Source organism: Budorcas taxicolor, chromosome 24 (assembly GCF_023091745.1).
Source record: "Budorcas taxicolor isolate Tak-1 chromosome 24, Takin1.1, whole genome shotgun sequence".
NCBI lineage: Eukaryota > Metazoa > Chordata > Mammalia > Artiodactyla > Bovidae > Budorcas > Budorcas taxicolor.
In genome coordinates this window covers 41,001,566-41,028,555 of record NC_068933.1, presented here as the reverse complement: position 1 = coordinate 41,028,555, position 26,990 = coordinate 41,001,566, and the positions used below count along the sequence as shown (strand labels likewise).

Genomic DNA, 26,990 nt, shown 5'->3' with positions numbered 1-26,990 from the left:
GTCTTTTCCAATGAGTCAACTCTTCGCATGAGGTGGCCAAAGTACTGCAGTTTCAGCTTTAGCATCATTCCTTCCAAAGAAATCCCAGGGTTGATCTCCTTCAGAATGGACTGGTTGGCTCTCCCCGCAGTCCAAGGGACTCTCAAGAGCCTTTTCCAACACCACAGTTCAAAAGCATCAATTCTTTGGTGCTCAGCCTTCTTCACAGTCCAACTCTCACATCCATATATGACCAAGGAGTACGTCAAGGCTGTATATTGTCACCCTGCTTATTTAACTTATATGCAGAGTACATCATGAGAAACGCTGGGCTGGAGGAAGCACAAGCTGGAATCAAGATTGCCGGGAGAAATATCAATAACCTCAGATACGCAGATGACACCACCCTTATGGCAGAAAGTGAAGAGGAGCTAAAAAGCCTCTTGATGAAAGTGAAAGAGCAGAGTGAAAAAGTTGGCTTAAAGCTCAACATTCAGAAAACAAAGATCATGGCATCCGGTCCCATCACTTCATGGGAAATAGATGGGGAAACAGTGGAAACAGTGTCAGACTTTATTTTCTTCGGGCTCCAAAATCACTGCAGATGGTGATTGCAGCCATGAAATTAAAAGACGCTTACTCCTTGGAAGAAAAGTTATGACCAACCTAGATAGCATATTCAAAAGCAGAGACATTACTTTGCCAACTAAGGTCCATCTAGTCAAGGCTATGGTTTTTCCTGTGGACCAACCTAGACAGCATATTAAAAAGCAGAGACACTACTTTGCCAACAAAGGTCTGTCTAGTCAAAGCTATGGTTTTTCCAGTACTCATGTATGGATGTGAAAGTTGGACTATAAAAAAGCTGAGTGCTGAAGAATTGATGCTTCTGAAGTGTGGTGTTGGAGAAGACTCTTGAGAGTCCCTTGGATTGCAAGGAGATTCAACTAGTCCATCCTAAAAGAAATCAGTCCTGAACATTCATTGGAAGGACTGATGCTCAAACTGAAACTCCAATACTTTGGCCACCTGATGCAGAGTCAACTCATTGGAAAAGACCCTGATGCTGGGAAAGATTGAAGGCAGGAGGAGAAGGGGACGACAGAGGATGAGATGGTTGGATGGCATCGCCGACTTGATGGACATGAGTATGAGTAAGCCCTGGGAGTTGGTGATGGACAGGGAAGCCTGGCATGCTGCAGTCCATGGGGTCGCAAAGAGTTGGACACAACCGAGCAACTGAACTGAACTGAACTGATAAGTCTAAGGGACAAAACCCCTCCATCATTTATATGAATCTCGGACACTGGATCATATAGACCCTTGCAGGTTCAGGGAAGGAAGCTATCACTGAACAAAACGCTGAACTGGAGTGGGTGTGGAGCAGAGAATCAGGGGAAACTCAGTTTGTTCAGACAAGGACGAGCAAGGATGTACCCATCCCAGGAGGCTATATCTGTAGCGTAACTCCTTCCGAAGGATGAGTGGATAAACAGTTCAGCTGAACTGTCCTATAACAGAATCTTGCAACTTAGACCTTCACTTATTTATAAACCTAGAATCAAGTCCTGTCCTCGGGGTCCCCCCATTTGAAAGTCATTTTGAACAAAAAAGTCAGAGCTCTGAAGGATGGGAGCGCACTAGAGCCACAGAAAAGAGCAGAGTCTTCCTCTAAAGCGCTTCCGCAAAACTTTGCAGAAATGTGAGAGAAGCCAAAGGTGGTCAGAAACCTCCAATCCTTGAAACCTACTTTGTCTGTCACACCTGTGCAACCAAAAGGAAATAGGTGCTCCCGGAAAATGCATTTCCTCCTTATTACCAAACAGGGCCTTGGCCCCAAACCCAAGTTGAACTTGGACACCTTATTGGGAACATAGAGAATTCCCATTATTCTTTTAGTGTTTCTCAGCTGGGGCTGAAGCTGAACTGCCAATACTTTGGCCACCTGATGCGAAGAGCCGACTCATTGGAAAAGACCCTGATGTCGGGAAAGACTGAAGGTGGGAGGAGAAGGTGACGACAGAGGCTGAGATAGGATGGCATCGTCGACTTAATGGACATGAGTCTGAGCAAACTCTGGGAGATGGTGAAGGACAGGAAGACTGTTGTGCTGGAGTCCATGGGGTTGCAAAGAGTCGGACACGATGGAGCGACTGAACAACAACGGCTGGGGCATTACAGCATCCGCAGCAGGACAGACCTTTGGGGGCAGAACTGTCCTTTGGTATGAGGTCCCCAAGGCTAGAGACATCCCCGCTCCTCCCTCCCTCACTGTGATATCAACAAAAGGCAGGGAGCCAGTCCTGTTGGAGGATCACCACTGATGTTCGGACTGAAGCCTTAACTGGCATCTTGTGGGCATAGTCCACCCTGCATCAGTGTCCCGATTAAGTGTATCTAGTGTTAAATAATAAAGAGTCAACATATGAAAGAACAGGACACTTCAATTCAAAAGCTCAAACTTCCAATTCCTTAAGAAGTGCCTCATTTAAGTTACCTGTTCTGCTTTTGCTGGCAATTGAATTTGCAGCCTGGGGTTGAGGTCAATGCTGCAGGAAGCGCAAGGGACCAGTCACTGGCTGCCTCTCCCCTCTGTCCACAGGACCCCACCAGAGGCACTGGGACAGGAGGAAGCCAGTGGAGATGGGAGAGCAAAAGCCCAGACCTTGAAGCTGAGAGCAAACCTCATCTGAGTCTTCAACCCGAGTCACCCCCCACCTGCAGCCCCATTTCTGCCAAGAGCAGAGCTCAAACTCTATCCTGGCAAACAGAATTAGGGAAGAAAATTCATGAGTAGGAGGAAAAAGCCCCACGATTCTCTTGTCCAAGAACCATGCCCAAGTGAATGACTCTGCCCAGCTGTTTGCCTCTGATCCCTAATAACAGCTCAACCAGTTAGTTACTATAACGACTTAGTACTGTGTCTCCAGAGACCCTGGTTTACTCTTGTACCTGATCCAACAAGCCTTAGAGCAAGTTCTTCATCTGGTCTGCATAGCCCTAGGTAGGGTAAGTGTTAGGAAAGATGAATTTAGGAGGTAGGTCTATGGATGGACAACTAAAACAAATGAATAGTTCAATACTTTTAAATGATACATATGAACTTATTTACAAAATGGAAAGAGACTCATAGAAAACAAACTAATGGTTATCAAAGGGAAAGGAAGGAGGGATAAATTAGTGGTTTGGGATTAACAGGTTATCTTTTTTATCTATACATAAAAACGATAACCAGCAAGGACTTGGTGCATAGCACAGGGAAGTATATTCAGTATTTTATAATAAACTGTAATGGAAAGGAATTTGAAAAAGTGTGCATATACATACACACACACACACATAAACAAGTGACAGCGGAAGTTGCTCAGTTGTGTCCGACTCTTTGTGACCTCGTGGACTAGTGAGTAACCTTTCCCTTCTTCAGGGGATCTTCCCAACCCAGGGATTGAACCCAGGTCTCTGGCATTGCAGGTGGATTCTTTACCAGCTGAGCCACAAGGGAAGCCCAAGAATACTGGAGTGGGTAGCCTATCCCTTCTCCAGCAGATCTTCCTGACCCGGGAATTGAACCGGGTCTCCTGCATTGCAGGCAGATTCTTTACCAACTCAGCTATCAGGAAGATATACATATACAAACATATATAAATATATACTTGTGAAATTGAATCACTTTGCTGTATACCTGAAACACCGTAAATCAACTATACTTCAAGTTAAAACGTTATAAAAATATAGTTAAATGTTTTTTTACAGTTATCTTTTGGTAAATGACACATTTTTCATACACAGAAATGATTTAAAGTTTTCTTTTTAAATAGTTTATAGAACCCCCAAAGGACAACAATAAGAAAAACTGTGAGGTTAGTGATGGAACTTTGGCAGTTTGGGATTAGTTTATGACAGGAAGTGCAAGGTAGCTTCCAGGAGTTCATGAATCCCCTGACAGTTTATGGGGAACATGTGCTGGTGAGAATTTTTCTGGGAGGGAGTTCACAGCTTTCTGCAGGTTTGCCTAAGCCACTGGACATGTGTGGCTGGAGTAAGATGCCCTCTAAGCGCATGGTGCACACGGCATTTCAAAGATTTAGCACGGAAGACAGGACGCAATATAGCTCAATGATTCTTTTGTTGGTTACTTGTTGGGATGCTATTTTAGATACTGAGCTATGTGAAATATAAGAGTAAAATAAATTTCACTTGTTTTTCTTTCTGAATGCAGTTACTAGAAAACTGTAAATTACATACGTGCTTGCATTCCTGGCTCACATTCTATTTCTAGTGGGCAGTCCTGGGTTACAGCATAAGGGCAGGAAAAGTGAAACAGATCTCAGAAGTTCCCGAGAAATCACAATGATGAATATGTTTTAAAGTGCATTTATAAAGTAAAAAAGCTAAGGTGGATTTGGAGGGAAAAAATGAGCTTTTGTAAAATACTGATTTAGATAGAAACAACATCATACGTATATATTTCACTTTGTCCCCTTAATCACTGAGCCAGGAAAACAAACCAGTATTAGAAGCTTAAACCCTTTTATCTTTTTAAATCAAAACCATAGCTTCCATAGGTTCAAATGAAGGATTTGAAAAAGTTCATGGGAAAAGTAGGTAACTGGGTTAAGTATCATTTTTTGTTAATCTAATCGACACACACCAAATAACAAAGACTTTATTGTATTTGCTTTGGGCCAGGTCCAGCTCGCACCTTTGTCCTGTGACCCTTCCTAGGAGTAAGTAAATGTACAAAGTCTGTTAGAGAAATTCTTGAAGCTCCTTTTTTTTGCCTGGAACTCCAGGAAGGCAGCTTTCTTCTTTGGGTCTGCACATCTCGGGGACACCAGAATCTCTCCTCAGCTTTTCCTTTGGAGCTGAAAACAATGACTATGTTGCCCAAGAGCAAAGAAATATTATTGCTAATTTTTTTCTCTTCCATTGTTGTCACCAAGGCTGTGATTCATCTAGAACATTCTACTGAAAGACACTTCCTGTTACAGGAGCTTGATTTCCATCGTTGTCACCAAAGCTGTGATTCACCTAGAACATTCTACTGAAAGACACTTCCTGTCACAGGAGCTTGATTCTTCTGGGGCTGAACAATATGCGGGCATAGTTTCACAGTCCTGCACAGAACCTATCACAGAAATGACCAAAGCCTTTAGCTCCATCTCCTCTCTCTAATACTCTGCCACTTTTGCAGTGCAAATGCTGTCTGGGTGCTATTTAATGGCTAATTTAAATATCCCAGGTACAGACGTGGAACTTGGGTGAATTTAGCCATAAATGCACTTTTCTCATGAGCATTGCATTTATGCCCCATGTGCCTCCCATTCACTCCATTTCCTCTTTTTTTTGGTTACTTTTCCATAAAATTTTTTTGGTAATCTTTTTAAAATTAATTTATTTTTTATTGAAGGATAATTGCTTTACAGAACTGTGCTGTTTTCTGTCAGACCTCAACATGAATCAGCCACAGGTGTACATATATCCCCTCCCTCATGAACCTTTCTCCCATCTCCCTCCCCAGCCCACCCCTCTGGGTTGACACAGAGCCCCTGTTTGAGTTTCCTGAGCCACACGGCAAGTCCCCACTGGCTATTTTACGTATATGGTGATGTAAGTTTCCATATAAGCTTTTAAAGTTTATGTTGTACTTTCATTTTTATTCAGTTCAAGACTTTTTTTTTTTTTTTTTTGGTCTCACAGCACGTGGGATCCTAGTCCCCCGACCAGGGATTGAACCTGTACTCTTTGCAGTGAAAGCACCTGACCACTGGATCTCCAGGGAAGTCCCGTCACACCACTGCTGACTCCTCCCCCAACTCTTGTTCAGTGTTGCCAGTATCCAAGATTTCCATAAAACGATGCCATTCATTTTGATGAGGGTGAGGTGGCCCACAGATGAAGTGACCATCATCAGGTTTTCCTTAACAAGCTGACTTGTTCTAACAGACTCAGGCCCCAGGCAACCAAAGTTCCTAAGCATGTTCTTTGGATCCTGTTCTCTGTTTCCTGGGAACAGCATTTCTGCCCTTTGAAATGACGACAGCGCCCCTAAGCCAAGACGAGAGCTGTTAAGGACTCGGTTTCGTTTCAGAACATTCTCAGGGTGATGACAAGGATCATTCAGGGCAGCTAGCCCACACAGGGGTGAAGGGGTCCACTGAGGATGGACTCAGCCTTCTCTGATGTTACTGTGTATCAGAATCCCCTGCGGAGTTTGTTAAATTGCCGATTCTGATTCACTGGGTCCAGGGTGAGCCCCACGATTCTGCCCTTCCAGCAAGATCCTGCCTGGTGCCATGAGACTGACCACAACCACCCTCTGAGACACAGAGGAGTCCATCTCTAAGAAATCTTCCATCTCCAGGAAATCACCCGTTTCTAGGATTCTGTAATTTGGGTGACCAGCAACCAAGAGCTGACATAAGTAGGAGTTGGTTCTCTTGAGAAGCTCTGCTAGAATACTCCAGCAGTCATAGTACCAGCTGCAGAAATTCATCAAAGTAGGAGGATTTAGAAATTAAATGTCAGAGTCTATCACCAAACCACTTTAGAATCTTGCAGTGGATCAAGTTACTATCTAGCTGTTCTGTCAAATGCATCTTTAGCTTCTGCCTTCCTAGAATATCTCTACAAATAAGCCCCCTTGACGCCTCAGCTGGATGGCTAATAACGTTGGATGCAAAACACATCCAAGTTTACCCAGTGACTAGTTACATAAAACAGTTATCTTGAATCCTTATGCAAAGAAGAATTTTGCTAAATAAATATTTGCCCTTCAATTTATCTGTTCTGTAAATACAACACACTCCCGTCTAAGGTTTGCTTAAAGTGGAACACAATTCTCTCATTCCATATCTGATAAGTATGAAAAATAATTTATATTCATAGCAGGATCAAGGATCCTTCCATCATACCCATTGCTTCTCAAACCAAGTAAGTCCGTGTACAGCCATGTAATTGATGATGATAATAAATTCCTCGGTGTAGGGAAACTCTTAAAGAGACGAAGAAGACTCAGCGAAAGTCAAAATGAAATCAATATGTGATTTCTTTCAATGTATGACTTTTCTGTCTCTTGACTACAGGCAGATGAGTTTACACTATATTAACTGAACATTCACACACACCACGTGTACCAGGTGGTGGGAGCGGGGAGAAGAGGAATGAATTTTAGCCTCTAACTGAGTAGGGGGGGCGGAGGATGTGCATCTAACTCAGTATTTACAACATAATACGCTTTTAAACAGAGATATCTATAAAACACTGCAGAACAGAGGCATTCCCTGGATGGGAATGCTGGCCTCTGTGTCCCAACAATACACATTTTTATGTAGTGTAAAGTTTTAGGGGAAAAAATTAGTATGCATGTCTGCCTAACTAACTTCTCAGCAAGTTTTTGAATTTAAGCTATTTTACTGCAAGGGTAGAAGGGAGTGAATGATCTGGGTCACGGAGGTGGGACTTGAACTCACCTTTGCTTCACATTCAAGTCCACGCTCGCACTGTGGCCACAGGCTGAGTCTTACATTCTTAACTCTTTGTAGGATTGGTTTCATTTCCAAGTGAGTACGTGAGGGAGTCTGGGATGGACATGCACACAGTGGGTAACCAAGGACCCACTGTTCAGCACGGGGGACTCTGCTCAAAGTTGTGCGGCAGCCTGGATGGGAGGGGAGTTCGGCCGAAGTGAACACTAATACAGCTCTTGAGCCGTCAGGCACTCATGTTCTAGGCGTTTTACATGTATTCACTCCTTTAATCTTCACAGCAACCCTCTGGGGTATTGTCTCCATGGTATGGTTGAGGAAACAAGCAAAAGTGAAAGCATCTCCTCACAGTCACACGGTAAATACACGGCAAAACTGGGATTTGAACCCGGCAAACCTGGTCCTGGAGCCACTTCGCTCCTCTGGGTGTGGTGTGATGACTCGCATCACGGGCTCATCCCAAGAGTTTTGCCCGGAATCCAGCAGCTCAGGCCCTCCCCGGGTGCCGTGATTCAGAACCAGCATTTCCAACGAGGCTCCCAGTTGATCGCATGACCCTTGAGACGCACCCCGGTCACAGGCTACATTGGTTGACGAAAGACCAGCCCCCAGTCCTGCCACCTTCCCCCTTGGCCTGAACCCCCATTCGGAAAGATTGCTACCATCTGCCCCTCAGGCATTTGTGGGCACCTGAGCTGCCTCAGCTTCATCCCAGGACCTGAGTCAAAAGTAGGTTTTTTCTAGAACAGATCTGGAAGCACCAAACATTTCCACTTCTTTGCTGAGGATCTCAGGCGTCAGAGGGAAGGAGTCACCTCACGACCCTGTGTGTGTGTGTGTGTGTGTGTGTGTGTGCGTGTGTGTGCCCTATCGCTCAGTCACGTCCCACTCTCTGTGACCCCGTGGACTGTAGCTTGCCAGGCTCCCCTGCCCTTGGAATCACTGCCTTAGAGCCTCTGCCACCTCTCTGCTGCTCTGCCCACTATTGCTCACTCATTCGCTCATCTCCTCTCCCTCCACCTCGAGCTTCACCCGCAAGTCTTCACTCCACCTCTGACTCCACCTCTATCTCCCTCTCTTCTCTGGAGTAACGGCGCAAACCTCCCCTCACCTCCAGCAGAACAGTTTCCCTCTCAGCCAGATTCCTTGCAGATTTATTTTTCTACCTCTAAGCAACACTTGGCAACCACTCCAGTGTTCTTGCCTGGAGAATCCCAGGAGCAGGGGAGCCTAGCAGGCTGCCATCTCTGGGGTCGCACAGAGTCAGACACGACTGAAGTGACTTAGCAGCAGCAGCAGCAGAAGCAACACTGGTCAAGTTCCCCAAGTAAATACAGTTCCTTTCCTTAGAGGGATTCTGTTGCTGGTTGTTGCTAGATATCATTTTCCCATCTTCTTACGGTTGTTTCTTCTGTTCTGCGGCTGCTGCTGCTGAGTCGCTTTAGTCATGTCCGACTCTGTGCGATCCCGTGGCAGCCCACCAGGCTCCCCTGTCCCCCGCTCTACCTCTTTTTAAATGACGAAATATGCTATGCATGGGTTTCTCAGGTGGCGCTAATGGTAAAGAATCTGCCAGTGGAGGAGATGTAAGACACGCGGATTCGATCACTGGGTCGGGAAGACCCCCTGGAGGAGGGCATGGCAACCCACTCCAGTATTCTTGCCTGGAGAATCCCATGGACAGAGGAGCCTGGTGGGCTACAGTCCCTAGGGCTGCAAAGATTTAGACATGACTGAAGGGCTTAACATGCACATGATATGCATACTACATGTGCAGAAGACTGTCTATGGTTAACTTTTTACGTTCAACTCCTACTAGCTTTGACTTTTAATGGAGAAACAATTGCTTTTCATTAACAACATATGAAATAAAAATATGAAACATATCATTTACTAAGATGGCCATTACTGGCAGCCCAGAGATCCAAGATTCAAACAAACTGAGGCGAAGCTTAAACGAGAAAATGGAAGGTCTCTACTGGTTGCTAAGTGCAATATGTCAGACTTTCTGTCTCTGACTCTCGGAAATTACCAGAAAATCAAGTCGGTTAGCACTCTTAGAATAAGCATATTCCAATGCTACCTCTACCTTGCTGCAAAATACGTCTTAAAGTATTTCCGATTAAATGAAAAATGCAAGACGTGTATAATAGTATTTTGTATTAAAGGCGGACATCCAGATAAGAGGAATAAAATGAATAATTGCTGCAAGTTCCGATTCCGTCATGGTCTGTGTCTTCAGACTGTGGAGTGAACTCCTGCTTCCAGTGTTTGCCTGTCTGCCTTTGGTTCTGTTTCAGGTGATAATACGAAGCAGTAGAAGAGAAAGAAGTCACAGACTTAGTCTATCAGACGAATTCTGTTATTTTTTCAGTTTTCAGTTCAGTCGCTCAGTCGTGTCTGACTCTTTGCGACCCCATGGACTGCAGCATGCCAGGCCTCCCTGTCCATCACCAACTCCCGGAGCGTGCTCAAACTCATGTCCATCGAGTTGGTGATGCCATCCAACCATCTCATCCTCTGTCGTCCCCTTCTCCTCCTGCATTTAATCTTTCCCAGCATCAGGGTCTTTTCAAATGAGTCAGCTCTTCACATCAGGTGGCCAAAGTATTGGAGTTTCAGCTTCAACATCAGTTCTTCCAGTGAATATTCAGGACTGATTTCCTTTAGGATGGACCGGTATTTATTAATTTATTAATCACTATCATAAAAGATTGCCTGAGAGGAAAAGGTTATGCTCCTTACTAAATGAAGTTCTCTACGTTATGTGAGATAAACAGCTTACCACTGCTTCTTGTGACCGGTTATCACTAAAAAACTTAAACTTGGCATGATACCTACCTCATCAAGTGTTTCCTCTCAAAGGGAAAACAACACTGAACATCAAGGTGACTGGCCCATCCCCATTAATTGCCCATGGTTTTAACAGAGCAGGGAGCATGCTTGGTGCTGCCTTTTCGTAACCGGTCTAGATATGACTTGCTTCCCTGGGGGCTCAGGGGTGAAGAATCTGCCTGCAGTGCAGGAGACACGGGCTCGATCCCTGGGTCAGGAAGATCCCCTGGAGAAGGAAACAGCAACTCACTCTAGTATTCTCGCCTGGAAAATCCCACGGACAGAGGCGTTTGGCAGACTACACTCCATGGGGTTGCAAAAGAGTCGGACGTGACTGATCGGCAAAACAACTAAATATAACTGTCCTTCTAGATTTTCCCCATTGATTCAACTTCAATGTTAGGTGAGTATATAAAATGTTTGAAACAGAAGTGAAAAACTGTTCAGACACATATGAACGCATAATACAACAACTGTCTAGAAATGAAAGCACAGCAACAATGGAAACTTAAAAAAAAAAAAAAAATAAAGCCGACCGTTAAATGTTGGAAATAGAGCTTAGAACTACGAAGCCTCCTCTCCCTTTCTCCTCTTTGACAGAAGTCAGATTCTGCTTATTCTTCTCAGCCCGATTCAAATTCTAGTCCTTCAGTAAAGGTTTCATAGGTCACTGCAACTACTACCCTTTCTTCCTCTTCTTTCATGAATTATGAATCATTTCACCAAAAACATAAATAATGAATAACTCAAATCACCGCTTACCTTTCTGGCATATGTATGTTGACTTCCCAGTTAATTCTACATTTCTTTGAGGAAGTATAATTGGCAGTACTTTTTGTACCTTCCATTGGCATAGCATGATGTTTGGCATAGAGAAGAGCTTAATAAATATTTTACAACATATTTTCCCAAAGGGCAGTGAAAACTAGCTGTTCCACCTATTATTAGCAGAAAGCACAGCTCCAAACCAGAAATTGTCGTGTCTTGGTACGATCTCCAAACATCTCAAGAAAAAGCTGTCTAATCAACATGGTCTTAAGTGGTCTTCAGGGTATTCATGAAATAAGCTGACATAACACAGAAATCAACAATTGCAAAAACTGTGTTTAATACAAATTTAGGTAATTTGTACATTTTGGATGAATTTTTGTTCTTTCAAATAAATGTTGACGAACCCTCTCATTTTCCTGATTCTAATGAATATATTTATGGATTAAGAAATTTGAATTTTGCACCTAGTTCAACCAAAAACTTATTATAAAAACTGTTGGTAAATCCTAAAGATAAAGGTTTAAAACACCCATCAGTAGATAATGGAATGGTCTAATTCCCATCAAACTATTCTAGGTTTTAATCAGATGCTACTGTATGAATTTAAAATAGAATTTTTAAAAGGTAGATGTATAAACTAATGACAGAGTGATGCTGTAGTTCAAAAAATGAGATAAAATTGACAGTTTGGGGAAACATAACGAGTTAGAGCTTCATCTCACACTATGTACTCTAGAGAATGCAGGATGGATTTAGAGAGTAATTCTTTTATGGAAACTTTAAAAATACAAGAAAATATTAAATAAAATTTAATAAAATAAATTTAGTAAAATAAAAATTCAAGCTGAATATTTAATGGATCCTTGCATGGGAAAAATAATTAAACATGCAAATAATGAAAGAGACTGTAAGGGAAAGGATATTCATATAAAGATAAACTTATATGAATTAAAATTTGAAACCCTAGGACAACAGATAAAAATATAAGAGCAACTCATACTCATTCAATAGATATTTACTAAGCATCTACTATATTCCAGGCATTATTTAGGTTTAGGTAATTATCTGTCTATCTACCTACCTACCTACATATCCATCCATCCATCCATTTATCTAACAGATAAAGGTCTGTACAGCCTTGCTATCAAGGAGTCTACATTCTAGTGGATAGAGACCGATGTTTAACAAAACAAATTGGTAACACTTTGCATGGGAAAAGATGAAGAGTGCTATGGGGAAAAGAAAAGTAGAGATAAGAGAGAGAATTAGAAGTGCTAAGGGCTGTGCTTGTTGGGTGGCTGAAGTATTAAACAGGGTGGCCAGACATCAGTGAAGGAGAAGATTCAAATAAAGACTTTCAAGAGGTGCAGGAATGGGCCCAGTGAGTGTCCTGGGGATGGAGGAAGTGTTCCGGGAAAAGGGAACAGCCATCTGCTACTGAAGCAAAGGCAAAGGAAAAATGGGAACAACCTATTTGTGACACATGAGACGAGCAGAGAGATGTCCTTAACAGAGAAAAGCATTTTGGGAAACTTAAAAAGATCAGTATCTTACAGAAAATGGGCGAACAGCATGAACAGAAATCTTGGCATGAAAGTCAATAAAAGTGAAATATATTCAGTCTTACAAGGAATTGAAAAAGTGTACATTAACGTAGCCTCACTCTGCTGCTGCTGCTGCTGCTGCTGCTAAGTTGCTTCAGTCGTGTCCAACTCTGTGTAACCCCATAGATGGCAGCCCACCGGGCTCCCCCGTCCCTGGGATTCTCCAGGCAAGAATATTGGAATGGGTTGCCATTTCCTTCTCCAATGCATGAAAGTGAAAAGTCAAAGTGAAGTAGTTCAGTCCTGTCCGACTCTTAGTGACCCCATGGACTGCAGCCAACCCAGGCTCCTCTGTCCATGGGATTTTCCAGGAAAGAGTACTGGAGTGGGGTGCCATTGCCTTCTCCAACCTCACTCTAGGGAAATCCAATTTGTGAAGATTAAATAATGTCAGTAAAGATGTGATGAACTGGACTCTCTTCGCGGAAGCATAAAACAACACAACATTTTGTAAAATATTAAGACAAAATCTCTGGGAAGGTATATTTACTATGACATGTAAATGATTAATACGTAGGTAACATCCAAACTGGTTTCTGGCCCAGCATATATCTGTGGGCATTTGAAGCCTCCATATGAATATTCCATAAATACCTCCAAGTCTAAATGTCCAAACTGGTTTCCTGCAGCCACAGTGCTGATCCCCAAAGCTCGCTGCCTTCTGTTTCAATGACTGGTGCTAATGTATGTCTGTACCTAAGACACAAACCCACCCTCCACGGCTTCTCTCTTGCTTCCTGAATTCTGTCATTCCCACATCTCATCAATTCTACTTTTGTAATATTGCCTGACTCCATCCCTTCCTCTCCTTTTCCACCAGAATGGTCTTCGTTCAGCTCTCATCATTTTACACCTAAGCCAAGTAACAGCTGCTTACCTGGCCCTGGATAGCCAATCTCAGTTCCACCTCATCTGTCCCTTCATTACCATAGGGCTCTTTCTAAAATATTAAACTGGGTCAAATCACTGCTTCATTTAAATTTTCAAGTGGCCCTCTACTGCTGTCAGGTTAAAATCCGAACACCATAGAGGCAGACTTGTGTGAGCTGATCCCTGATCATCAGCTGTCATGTCCTGCCAGTCTAAACGCTTCACTCCATCCATCATAATCTCCCTGTGAATTACACACCGCACCTCTCTGCCTTCATCTATGCCATTGTCTCTGCTTGCCCCCGCCGCCCCACAACCTTTACTGCTCACCAGACAATGTCGCTTTCCCTTTTCAGACCCAACTGACCCAAGATAAAATCTTTGCTTTTAGTGTTGATCAGCCTGAGTTAGTGTATCTCAGAGTTAAGCATGCATCAGTCATCTGGATGGCTTGTTAAAGTTTCCAGGGTTTCCAACGCCCAAGGTTTTGAGTTGGTCGTCTGGGGTGGGGCCTGAGAATCTGTATTTTTACAAGGTTCCAGGTGATGTGGATGCTGTCTGTCTAAGGGCCACACTCTGAGAACCACTTGTCTGGAGAAGTCTTCATTGAAGAAACTCAAGTTTGGCTGGCTGCTCACTTTTTGATTCATTAAACAAGCGTTTGCTCTGTGAATATGTGTCTATTCCAGCCCGTGAATTAGGTCAGGTATTCTGCACAGAGGTATAAAGAGAATCTCTCTCTCTCTGACGGGAAGGAGGCAGGGCAGACTTGTACAGTTCTGCAGGTTGGATACTGTATAAATGGTGCCCAGTGACATACCGCAGTTAAGCCAGAGGTGATGGTCCTGGCCCTCAGAGAAACAAGCCTTTGGTTAGCAGAGCACTGTGATGGATGTCATTATACAAAGAGGCATGATTTTCTCTGAGACACGAGCAGAACCTCTAAACCCAGATATGCACTAGGGCACAGGAGTCAGATGAAGCTTGCTAGAGGATGTGATACTTTCATTGAGCGTGGAAAGGTGAGGAGACGTTATTAGAGGGGAGGGGGAGCAGCAGGGCTGGAAGGAGGCCTCATAGGAGAGACACAGAAGCAGTATATGCCATTGCAAGTAGACTGCTATGGACGGAGAAAAGACTGTCAAGGCCTCCACTCACTTTGTCCAACAGGAGGGGCATTTGCTTAATTTGAAGAAATTTTTTTAAATTATGAAACATTGCATATATTCACACATATACACAATGAAATATTTTGTGTATATATACATATATATTGATATATATACACACAATGGAATATTATTCAGCCATTAAAAGAATGAAAGAGCGCCATTTGCAGCCACACGGATGGACCTGGAGATTATCACACGTAGTGAAGTAAGTCAGACAGAGGAAGGCAAATGTCATGATATTGCATACACGTGGAGTCTAAACTACGACGCAAAACAGAAACAGGCTCACACACTCAGAGAACAGACTCACAGTCACCAAAGGGGACAGGTGGGGCGGGGAGGGAGAAATCAGGAATACGAGCTGACGTATCCACACTACAATATATAAAATAGGTAACCTACTGTATAGCGTATAGACTATGCCAAAGCCTTTGACTGTGTGGATCACAATAAACTGTGGAAAATTCTGAAAGAGATGGGAATACCAGACCAGCTGACCTGCCTCTTGAGAAATCTGTATGCAGGTCAGGAAGCAACAGTTAGAACTGGACATGGAACAACAGACTGGTTCCAAATAGGAAAAGGAGTACGTCAAGGCTGTATATTGTCACCCTGCTTATTTAACTTCTTTGCAGAGTACATCATGAGAAACACTGGACTGGAAGAAGCACAAGCTGGAATCAAGATTGCCGGGAGAAATATCAATAACCTCAGATATGCAGATGACACCACCCTTATGGCAGAAAGTGAAGAGGAACTAAAAAGCCTCTTGATGAAAGTGAAAAAGGAAAGTGAAAAAGTTGGCTTAAAGCTCAACATTCAGAAAACGAAGATCATGGCATCTGGTCCTATCACTTCATGGGAAAGAGATGGGGAAACAGTGGAAACAGTGTCAGACTTTATTTTGGGGGGCTCCAAAATCATTGCAGATGGTGACTGCAGCCATCAAATTAAAAGACGCTTACTCCTTGGAAGAAAAGTTATGACCAATCTAGATAGCATATTGAAAAGCAGAGACATTACTTTGCCCACAAAGCTCTGTCTAGTCAAGGCTATGGTTTTTCCAGTGGTCATGTATGGATGTGAGAGTTGGACTGTGAAGAAGGCTGAGCGCTGAAGAATTGATGCTTTTGAACTGTGGTGTTGGAGAAGACTCTTGAGAGTCCCTTGGAGTGCAAGGAGATCCAACTAGTCCATTCTGAAGGAGATCAACCCTGGGATTTCTTTGGAAGGAATGATGCTAAAGCTGAAACTCCAGTACTTTGGCCACCTCATGGAAGAGTTGACTCATTGGAAAAGACTCTGATGCTGGGAGGGACTGGGGGCAGGAGGAGAAGGGGACGACCTAGGATGAGATGGCTGGATGGCATCACGGACTCGATGGATGTGAGTCTGAGTGAAGTCCGGGAGTTAGTGATGGACAGGGAGGCCTGGCGTACTGCGATTCATGGGGTCGCAAAGAGTCAGACACGACTGAGCGACTGAACTGAACTGTATAGCGTAGGAAATCTGTTTAATATTCTATAATAATCTAAGTGGGAAAAGAATTTGGGAAAGAATAGACATGTATGACTGAATCACTTTGATGTACACCTGAAATTAACACAACATTGTTGATCAACTATGCTCCGACATAAAGGAAACAGGGTTTTTAAAAGGGATATGAAACAATATTACAGACACACAAGGGCCCACCATTCAGCTTTGCTCTATTAGCTCCACCTCTCCTTTTTAAGAAATAAAACAAGGAAACACAGCGACCTATCTCCCTCTCTCTCCCCCAGCCCCCTCCCCCTCCCCCTCCCCGCCTTCACCTCCCCTCCCCCCCATCACCAAGCTAGCCACTATTTTACAGCTGGCATCTTTTTCCCATGCATGTTTTTGCACTTTTACTATGTAAGTGTACAGGCATTTACATCTTAATGAGAGACTCAGTCCAGGACATTACAGCAGAAATTACTGCGCTTGCCTGGACAGGCTTCCTGCGGAGAGGCAGGGAGCAGCAGGCAGCCAGGGCCTGTCAGACCATCTCCTCTCCACGGGGGGTGGGAAAAAGCAGGCCTTGGGCTAGCTTTGCATGGTGCCACTGGGCGGTGCAGCGGGGGGTCAGGGGAGAGGGGTGTGAATCGGAAAATCGCATTCTGCTAGTTCAGCTGATTTTAAAAGCGAAAATGAAAACGCATGCTGTCTTGCCGTCAAAGATGTCAAACACACAGGACCAAGAACGTGGTACTGACGAGCTCGGTCACTGTGCCCAGCCTGCTGGGTTACTCACACAAGGTGAGTGTGTACATGGGGGTGCAGCATGTACCGTGGGTGCAAAGAGTTCGAAAACACCTGGCTACCTCCTACCAGGACCGAAGACGGCCTTTGATTTCGTTATCTGCAAAATGGCAAGACGTGACCTGCTGCCCCCTGGCTTAACAAGGGATGTGGTGATGGCATGGAGCTGAACTTCCTTCTCACTGGGAGGAGCTAGTCATGAAAAGTCGTGGGGCGTCCCCGGGGCCGCTAGTGGTAAAGAACCCACCTGCCAATGCATGAGATGTAAGAGAGGCAAGAGATGAGGGTTCAGTCCCTGGGCTGGGAAGATCCCCTGGAGGAGGGCATGGCAGCCCACTCCAGTGTTCTTGCCTGGAGAATCCCAGGGACGGGGCAGCCTGGTGGGCTACAGTCCAGAGGGTCGCAAAGAGTCAGACACAACTAAAGTGACTTAGCACAGCACAATGAAAAGTCTGTACGGTTACCAAATGCATGATCCTTCTCCTCCTAAAGTCAGGAAAGAGAGTGAGAGAAGAGAGACAGGCAGATACAAGGAAAGAAAAACTGGTTTCCTTTTCAACCTCGACCTTCCCCTTTCCCCCACCTTGATTTCTTATGACCCCCTCTTAGTGGTATTTACAACGCCTTCACCGCTTAGTTCCTTTAAAAGTCTACAGTTTAGCTCCTTTTTATTTTTCCTTTTTCTCTGCGTAGGGATGCCAAAGTTTGAAAATCATTGCAGTTGGTGGGAGGAGCCCTCGAAAAGCTTTGTGTAGTTTGCGTTGTGCGTATGCATACACTATTCATCTGTGCGTTATTTACCTATTGCCCATGGACCGCATCACTACATTCCCAGCCAATGTTCTCCATGTAAAAACACCACGAGATTTGTTTTTGCTTATACAGATCCTGTCTCCTGGAAATTTGGCTAAATGTCTTTGCTGGGTTTCCATTCATATATATATGTATGTGTGTGTCTGTATAACATATGCACACGTATATATTTACTCATATATATGCACATACATGAGCTTCCCTGGTGGCTCAAGGGTGAAGAATCTGCCTGCAGTGCAGGAGACCCGAGTTTGATCCCTGGGTCGGGAAGACCCCGCCTGGAGGATGGCATGGGAACCCACTCCAGCATTCTTTCCTGGAGAATCCCATGGACAGAGGAGCCTGGTGGGCTACAGTCCATGGGGTCACAGTCAGACACGACTGAGTGACTCAGCAGCAGCAGCAATGTATGCACACACATATTCATATGTACACATGTATATGAATATGTATATAATGTATTTTTACGCACATCCGCACACCTCACAAACATGTGTGTGCATGTGTGTTTGTTGAAATGCAGTTTGAACTGCATGGCTAATAAATTAATACATTATCCTTGGTCAACGCATTCTTCACAAAGTTCATGACACCGGTCTCTCCTGACCCTAACGCCACCTTAGTAACACAAAGCTCATCACTACAGACTGGAGGCCTCCACTGCTTCCAGTTGGCTGCAAAATCAGCTCCTCCAAAGCACCACCCTGACCATGCCTCTTCAAAATGGAAAAGCCTTTAACAGCTACCTGATTCTGGCCAATCTTCTAGGTGCCTCCACTCCATTCCTTTATAACCAGATCTCACTTTGCTTGCGGATGCAAAGTATGTTTCCCAGCTACATTTTTCAGATTCTTTTGCAACCAGAAGTTAGTAGATGAGACTGCAGGCAGAAACTATGAGGGGAAATTCAGAGAAAGTCTCCTAGAGCGTGAAACCACCTGGTAATGCGTGCCTTTTGCCCCTCTCTTCCCATCTTCCCTGATGCCTTGAATTTATGTGGGAGGGCTAGAGGTCTAGCAGCTATGATCACCCAGGAGGTAACCCTGAAGATAAAGTCATATGCTTGAGAACAGACAAACAGAAAGATAGAAGGTACCTGAGTCCCTGATGATAACAGAACTACCCCCAACTGCCCTGGAGAGAAAAATAAATCTTGTCTTTTTTTACTGTTATTTAAGATTTTCGGCAATAGGCAGGCCCAACATAGTGGTTTGTTCTCTCTCCAATTCTATCTATTTCTCTGCTCTGGCCAGTGTAATATGATGATCAGTTTTTTATTCTTCTTTTAAACATTTATTCGTTTTTTAATTGGAGGATAATTGCTTTACAAGATGCTGTTGGTTTCTGCCACACATCAACACAAATCGGCCATGGGTATACATATGTCCTTTCCCTCTTGAATGTCCCTCTCATTTTCCAATCCATTCCGCCCATCCGTTTTGCCACAGAGTACCAGATCTTCTTGGGACAAGAGCTTACAGATAGAAAGGTTTGCATCTGCACCCAGCCCTACCGCTGCAACATCCTCAGGCCCTGTTCCTCATCCCTCCTCCTCAGTTACCCTGTCTGGAAACTGAGAAGAAGAATATGCACATTAAAGGCTTTGCTGTTTTCCTTTCACCCGGTTTCTTGGTTGCTATTGGCCCCAAAGCATCAACAGAGAAAATAACTGAGGGAGGGAGAAGGAGATAAAATTCAAACCAGGATGTGTTCCCACTTGTTCACAGCCCTTGTCAGCAATTTCGGGGTCGAAAGGATTCAGGTTGCTAATTTTCAAAAGTCACAGGGAAAAGGTATCAACAACCGGACTTCAGTTATTGACATTTCACTCTCATTTGTAAGCATACCTGAAATCTGAGCAAACACGTGTTGCATTTTCCAAACACCCCTTGCCCTGTAGATAGATGCATACATACATACACACACATGAAGATTTCAAGAACGTTGGCCCTGGGGGAATCACTTGTCCCAAGTCCCTGGAATGGAGAAGTCACACAATTCTTGGTATTTGCCATTTGGATACATTGACTAGTAATGAATGACTTGAAGAAACAGTTCCTTTTAAATGGCACTGAATTTCAAAAAAGCAAATTCTGCTCAGACTCTTCCATCCTGCAATTTCATTTCTGCTCTTCTGCACACTAACCTAAATTGGCTGGATACAAATCCTGCTGAATTAAATTTGATTTGATGAGAACATTTGCGTGTCCGTGCAGGCAGAGTGCAGTATGTGTGGGTTTTTAAAATGTTATTTTAAATGTTCTTTGGCGAATGATTCAGCTTTGCCATAGCTTCAGGAGTGAACTAAATTTTTGGTCCTGTGGATACACCTTGTGAATGAACTAGATCGTGGCCCTTTGCTGGGAAATCACTGAAGAAGCAGTTTGTTTTTTTCCTGAAGAGAAGCCACACAGCCTCGGAGGCAAGAACACTGGGCGCAGCGCACCCCCTGGACCACTCTGAGATGGGCTGCACCCACAGGCACGGAGCCCAGGGATAAGGAGGCCGACTGCACTACACCATCGTGTCGACTTGAGGGCATTGGGCATCTGTGGATTTGGGTGTACCGGGGGGGGGGGGGGACCGGGAACTATGCTGCGCCTTTAAACCCTTGCTGCCTCTGCCTCCTGTGACCCTCTCTTACCATCACCCGACACTGTTTAAAACCCCCTCCTGGCTCTTCTCGGTCAAGCTTCCTCATCAAGCTCTAACAAGCAGGCCTGGCCACTGGGTCATATCTGCCTGGGCCCAGGACACCAGCAAGCGTTTCAACCCAAATGATAACCTTCCATGTTACTGCCGGACTTTCTAAAACACACGAACAGAAAAACTCAAATAGACTTGGCTCCAAGTATTTCTGGGGGAGAAAAGTCCATTTTAAAGGATGCTTTATTCAGGTCACTAAAGGCCAGAATTCCAACCTCTCACCAGAAGTTCCACTCTGAAAAGATACAGAAGAAGGACTCTTGCATTTCACAGGTCCCCAAAGAGCATTCAGATGAAAGAGCAGAGGTTAAAAAATTATGGACAATTTCCTGAGCATTATCCACAGTCCATGTCCAAGAAATGCATGAATCAAGTATTGTGCTTGGGACCTCAACCCCTAGAAATCCCCTACATTTTCCTCTAGCTGCATTATGGGCCAGAAGGTATTCAGGGGTTTTGTTGTCTGAAATTCTCTGAGGTTTTTTTTTTTTTTTTCTAGTTTTGGTAATTATTGAACAAAGAAACTGTTAGAAAAGCAGCCTCTTGTCTTGTCCAACTTTGCATAATGACTATAAACCCCACTCAACAGAGTGCACGTGGCTTTAAGAAAGACCATCAGTATTTTCAGTATTTCAGGAAGTTCTCAGTAATTTTTTTTGCTCTCAGCTACTTTTTTTTCGCTTCATTTTCCTTTGTTGCTTTCATTTTTTAACAGAGGTAGAATTTACGTATAGCAAAAAGGAGACGGGTTTTGACAAATGCCAGGTAGCACACACGTCTATGAAGACAGACATTTCTATCACCCCAGAAAATTCCCTGTGCCCCTGCCCAGCCAAGCTGGTCTCTCCCCCGAGTAACCACTATTTTGACTATCACCACAGAATCGTTGTGCCTTTTTTAGAACAAGGTAAAAATGGATGAATACAGTATAGTTTTTAAGTGACTAATGTCTCATGTTTTAAGCATCTATAAAACACCTCTTAGCTTCCTTAACTGCAGGTTGAGGGGCCTGCCCTGTGAAAACAGTGGGCAAGTCTTCTGAGGAGTCGCAGGTTTCCTGGGGGCCTAGAAGCCACCTTGATTGGGGGTGGGTGGAGGGCAGGCAGAAGCCTGGGCTTCTCTCCTCCCAACAGAACAGCTGGACTTTTCTGTATCTTACAAATTGCCTTTCACTGGAAGACTGCATTCAAGTATTTTTTGTAAAAAAAATAATAATAAAAAAAATTTTTTTTTAAGTTGGAGAAGTGCAGGTCTAGCCGATTCTTACCCATCCCTCTCCCTGGAACATTTTATAAATTACAAATCGTGTTTCTGATATGAGAGCCGGGACTGGCCCTCTGGAGGGAAGGCTGGGAGACAGCGGCAGCCAGACGAGGGGCCCCCGGGGAGGCCAGGGCCCCGAGCTCTGTAATATTAGCACTGGCGACAATCAGATAGCGCCACCCCAACCGAGGCGGCTGGACAATAGGCCAGAGGCGCTGGCGATGGCAGGCACAAAGACAGCATTCAGAAGGCCCGGCTCCACCGTCAGCCAGGGCTGCACAGACGCCACAGACCCCGGCCCAGCCAGAATGTCACCTCGCCGCCAGAAAGCCATCTTTCCTGGTTAGCTTTTAAACTGCTAAAAATAATAAACACAGAGAGGGAAGTGCTGACACGATCTTAACTGCGGAGACAAACTGAAACCGTTGCTACAATAACGTCAACAAACTGGGTTCCGAATGACATCCTAGCATTCCAAATACTCAACAGTGGGGGACTGGAGGGAGGCTGGGAGCCTTGTCGGTGTAGAAAGTGGGTCTTCACTGCACAGTTGCTCTCGTCTACCTGACTCGCTCCAACCCAGGGTAGAGATGTGATCCTTCTGCCTTCTTTAGCACTCAAAGAAGAGAGGTTGGAGGGAACTCTGGTTCTCCGTCCACCATTTTTCCACATAACAAATGACAAGCAGGCTCCTTTCTGTGCCCAGTTATTACTTTTTCTCCCCAAGTGAATTCGAAGCATCCTTTTCTCCATCATGTTTATTTTGAACCTGCTGAATGCTTTGTATTTCTCAACACCTACAGAGTTCAAAACTCTCTTAAATAACACCAGTAATGCATAAGGAGAAGACCATTCCCAGAACGCTGCAAAGTGACAATCACAGAATCACGAGTCTGCAAACAAGCGCAACATCTGACCTGCCGATCCATGAGACCCCGTGTGGAACTTGGCACCCACGCAGGACGGCCAGCGGGAGGGAGACTGCAGATCTGGAAAGAGAGAAACACAAGAAGATAAATAAAAGTGTGTGTGTTTTTTTAAAGTTCCCCAGCATTTGCTTAATCCGCCACTGTTCTTCTTTCTATGTTTGGATAGGGTCTGGTTTCAGGGCTGGCTCTGATTTTGAATACATGCAAAGAGACTTAGATAAAGTCCCATTCCAAAGAGGAGCCGGTTTCAGAGAAAGGGACTTTAACACAGGATTCTAATAACACATTTTGGGATGGGACAGGGTTTCTGAGTCCCAAGGACCTACTTTTCTGTGCACAGGATTCCCGGCCTTGGAAGAGGTCTAAAAGGCAAACATGAATCTTAAACAATTTAGAACTTCTGTGCTAAACACTGTGCAGCTGGGTGTCAGAAGATGGTCCCCAGGGTAGGTCCTAACACGCCCCAGCTGCGGCTGTGCCCCTGTGAGTCGGCCGGGGGCGGGGCCGAGAGGACCCCACGGAGACGCTGGATGGTGGCAAGTGCGGTGATGCTGGGGACACTTCCCCCGGGCCTCTCCCTGAAGGAGAAACCAGGGCATTCGCTCTCGCAAGAGATGACGCCTCCAGGTGCCTGTCTGCACAGCAAGCGAGGGGCTGCTCTTCCAGTGACTGTGGGCCCATGACTGCTGTTGTGAGCAGCTTAGAAATCACGGGGAAGCAGAGCTTGGCGAGGGCGAGACAAACATCTGGGTCCCCTCTACCCAGAATGGACCATGGACCTGTTATTATCCACTCTTTTCAAAAAAACATCAAACAAAATGGAGCATAGGTATAATCTCCTTGACGACCTACTCCAAGGTCAGATCACCAGTTTGTTTGTATCTTTCCAGGAGGCTTTCCCCCCCTTTAAACACTTACAATATGATCTGTTCTCCATTTGGGCTCAGTGTTACGTGTGTGACCTGACTGTGTTGAGAGTGCTAAGTTTTAGCTCAGCCTTAGCTCACTGCCTTTCCACCAAGCACCATCAAAGCCGCTGTCATGCCACTAAACTGGGTGCTGCTTGTGTGTGTGTGCGTGCATACGCAGGTGTGCGTGTGCAAGTTTTCCCGGCATCTCCACTCAGCTCCTCAAGATGCTGCTCTTTCCTCTATACTCTGGCTCCACGCAGAGTGAACATTAGGTGTGTTAAAAGGCAAAACGTTTGCTAAAAATTCATCTGCTTATTATAAATCTTCTTCCCTTTTCAATCAATATCAAGGAATTGGCAAGGCAGGAAGAAGGTTGTGTCTGTAACTGCTGCGGCTTTAAATGTGAGTAGATACACAACCGCTATCTTCAACACTAATACCTAAAAACAAGCTTTGCCTTTCTATAAAAATAATATTGAATCTCAACTTATTTTTTGAGCGTATAAATCTGATTTGGATTTTAAAGTCTATGCATGAACCCGAGTCAGTGAAAACAAGCTAAACATTCTCAATAATTAATGATGACAATAAGCAGTTTAATATATAACACTTCCTAAGCACATTTTGTGGGCTGGGTTCACTAATTTTCTCACCGAATTTCATTTAATTTAATCCTCACAATGCTTGTATGAGGTAGGCATTATTAATAACCCCGTTGTTCACATGAGGAAAAGAGAGGCAGAGAAAGCTGTAAACATTTGTCCAAAGACAAATGTGAAAAAGAGACTAGCTGGGATGCTCACTCAGGCAGTAAGATGTCAGGGGTCTCATTCTGAATTACTGAGAACAAGCTCAGATCTAAAGACGAAAACAGCAGAGAGGAAAACTGGAAAACAGTGTCACTGAGGTGGCTTCCAAATTTTGCTATAATACAAACGGACAGCATCTCTTTCATGGTGTGGTTCAAACCAAGAACAAACCAAATTAGAGTTCTCCAAGCAGACAAATTCAAAGCAATTTCCTAGTGATGAAGGAAATTTAAAGTAGCAAGGTCAAGCCCCAGACCTTTCCAACTTAAACAGTTCCATCTTTAATTCTTCTTCTCTTCAGAAAACAGGGAGCTGTGGATTTGCTCATGGCTCAAAGAAGGCATCCTGGTTTGTTTATACAAGATTCAAAGCAAAAATGAGAATCACTCCTTGGAACAACTTTAGCCCAGAATGTGTGTTCTTGACACGCTTTCAACTGGGACACAAATATATTAGCAGTGTGGTTATTTTGTACTTCCAAAAGATTCTTTTTTATAACTGATTCATATTTATGTTTGGAAGACATTTATTTCTGGGCATGAAACAGTTCATTTTGTTAAGCCATCTGACCTGAGGTAAGGTTGGCACCACTTCCCGTGACTGCTCCCAATTAATGCAAATTGAAGGTGAAAGGATAAATAAAGCTCCTTTAACTCGGTTTATTAATATGTTATTTATAAATGACTCTTGGTCTATTTTTTTTAGCCTATAACTATGTACAAATGAACTCTAAAGAATGAACCAGAGAATACATGATGCGTATTTTATTGCAAAGTTTTCATTTAAAAGGGTTACTCTTACAGCAAAAAATGAATGTCATCTACCTCTCTATCTTCTGTTCTTAGGTGTCTTGTCTGACCCCATAGAGCCTGATACTGACCAACTCCACTGCATTCATGGCGCATCCTCAGCCCTACCTGCCCCTTGGAGCTCCTCTTCCCAAAGAGGTTCAGTCTTGCCTCCTTTAAACTTGGTTTTGGTCATGTGACTTGCTTCAGCCAATGGAATGTTAGCAAGTATGCTGCATGGAGAAGTCTGGAAAAGCTCTTGCTACGTTCACGTGTTTTCTTTGCTCCTCTGTAACTGCTCTCAGAAGGCACCAGGACTAGCCTGTCACGCCTGAGAAACACAGAATGGAGCTGACTCCTGCCTCAACCGAGACCACTCTAGACCAGCCTAGAGCAGCCAAGCCCCACACATAGGAGAGCACCCAAGATGCTCAGGACCACTCAGCCGGCCCCAGATGTCCAGGAACAAGGGCAGCCCTGCTTTTGTTTGTTTGTTTGTTTAACTTATAAATTCAAATTCCAACAATTCACTTCTCATATGCTTTATACCTTTCATTTGCATCTGTTAGTAAGCCTTCTCAGTTCCTCTATAATCGGTTATCATATAGTCATTAAAAAGGGAGTAAATGCATAAAGTCTAGCAAAAAATCAATCCCTTAGGCTTGTTGTCCTTCTTATCCTCCAGTTCAGGTCCTGCCCTCAGGGGCAGCCTCTCAGTCACACCTGGGCCCCTCTGTGATGGACAGCACACCACACAAGGCATTCACTGGCACAGAGAGCTCCATCTGCAGGAATATCTGAGAGTCAGAGCAGACACTGGGCTTGAAGGTTAGAAAGGGCCTGAATAGCCAGAAAAGGATGTTTAGGTAGCAAGAGAAATGGAAGCAAAGTGCACAAACGGCGGAGGGAGGGAGCAAGTGTTCTGGTTAGACTTAGAGGTTGTGTATTTGGGAGAAAGACACAGGGAAGGAAAAAAGGCAAAAAAGCTGCAAAGGTGAGAACTTGAAAGAGCTGGGACCCCTGAAAAGAAAGGATAACTATGTGATGTTTGTGACCGACTGTTTGTGACCCCACAGACTGTAGCCCGCCAGGCTCCTCTGTCCAGTGAGATTTTCCAGGCAAGAATACTGGAGTGGGTTGCCGTTTCCTTCTCCAATTATGTGATGTAACAGGTGCTAATTATCCCTACAATAGTAATCATCTTACTATATATAAATGTGTCAATGTACCATGTTACACACCTTAAATTGACACAATGTTATATGCCAAATACATTTTGCTAAAAAAAAAAAAGAAAGAAAAAGAGCTTGGAGCCCAATCCAAGCAGATTTGACTTCTTTCTGTTCTGAAGGCAATGGGGAAATGAATTGGTTCTGAGCAGAGAGCAATATGACCCAAACTGTGTGTTAGAAATATTACTCTGATAAAACCTATGGGGTAGATGGGAGGGAGAGAAACAGATGAGGGATTTGTAATTCAGCACAGACCTCGGGGAGCTCACAACCTTCTTGAACACACTGACAGGAGTCTGTGTAGACATTCAGTTTTCCTAGAAATAGGACAGAGCGTTCACATGGTTTTCAACGGAGCCCATGATCCTTGACCTTATCCAACACTGTAAATGCCAGAAGCAGGGCATGATCTAGCGAGCAGGGTCAAAACTGCAACAGTGGCAATGGGGATGGAAAGGGGCAAACAGGCATAAACATTCGTAAGGCATTATCGCAAATAATCTATTAACAGATGAATAGGAAGAGAAACGAAACAAGA

At 44.2% G+C, this 26,990-nt stretch overlaps 1 protein-coding gene across 4 annotated transcripts in view; it reads right to left on the bottom strand.

The window, feature by feature from the left end:
* THRB (thyroid hormone receptor beta) overlaps positions 1-26,990 on the bottom strand; it is a 437,459-nt gene that overhangs the window by 227,187 nt on the left and 183,282 nt on the right. For all 4 annotated transcript variants that reach the window (XM_052661486.1, XM_052661489.1, XM_052661487.1 and 1 more), the window contains exon 2: positions 22,701-22,772. The gene's annotated coding sequence lies outside the window, so the exon portion shown is untranslated. The remainder of the gene's footprint in view (positions 1-22,700; positions 22,773-26,990) is intronic.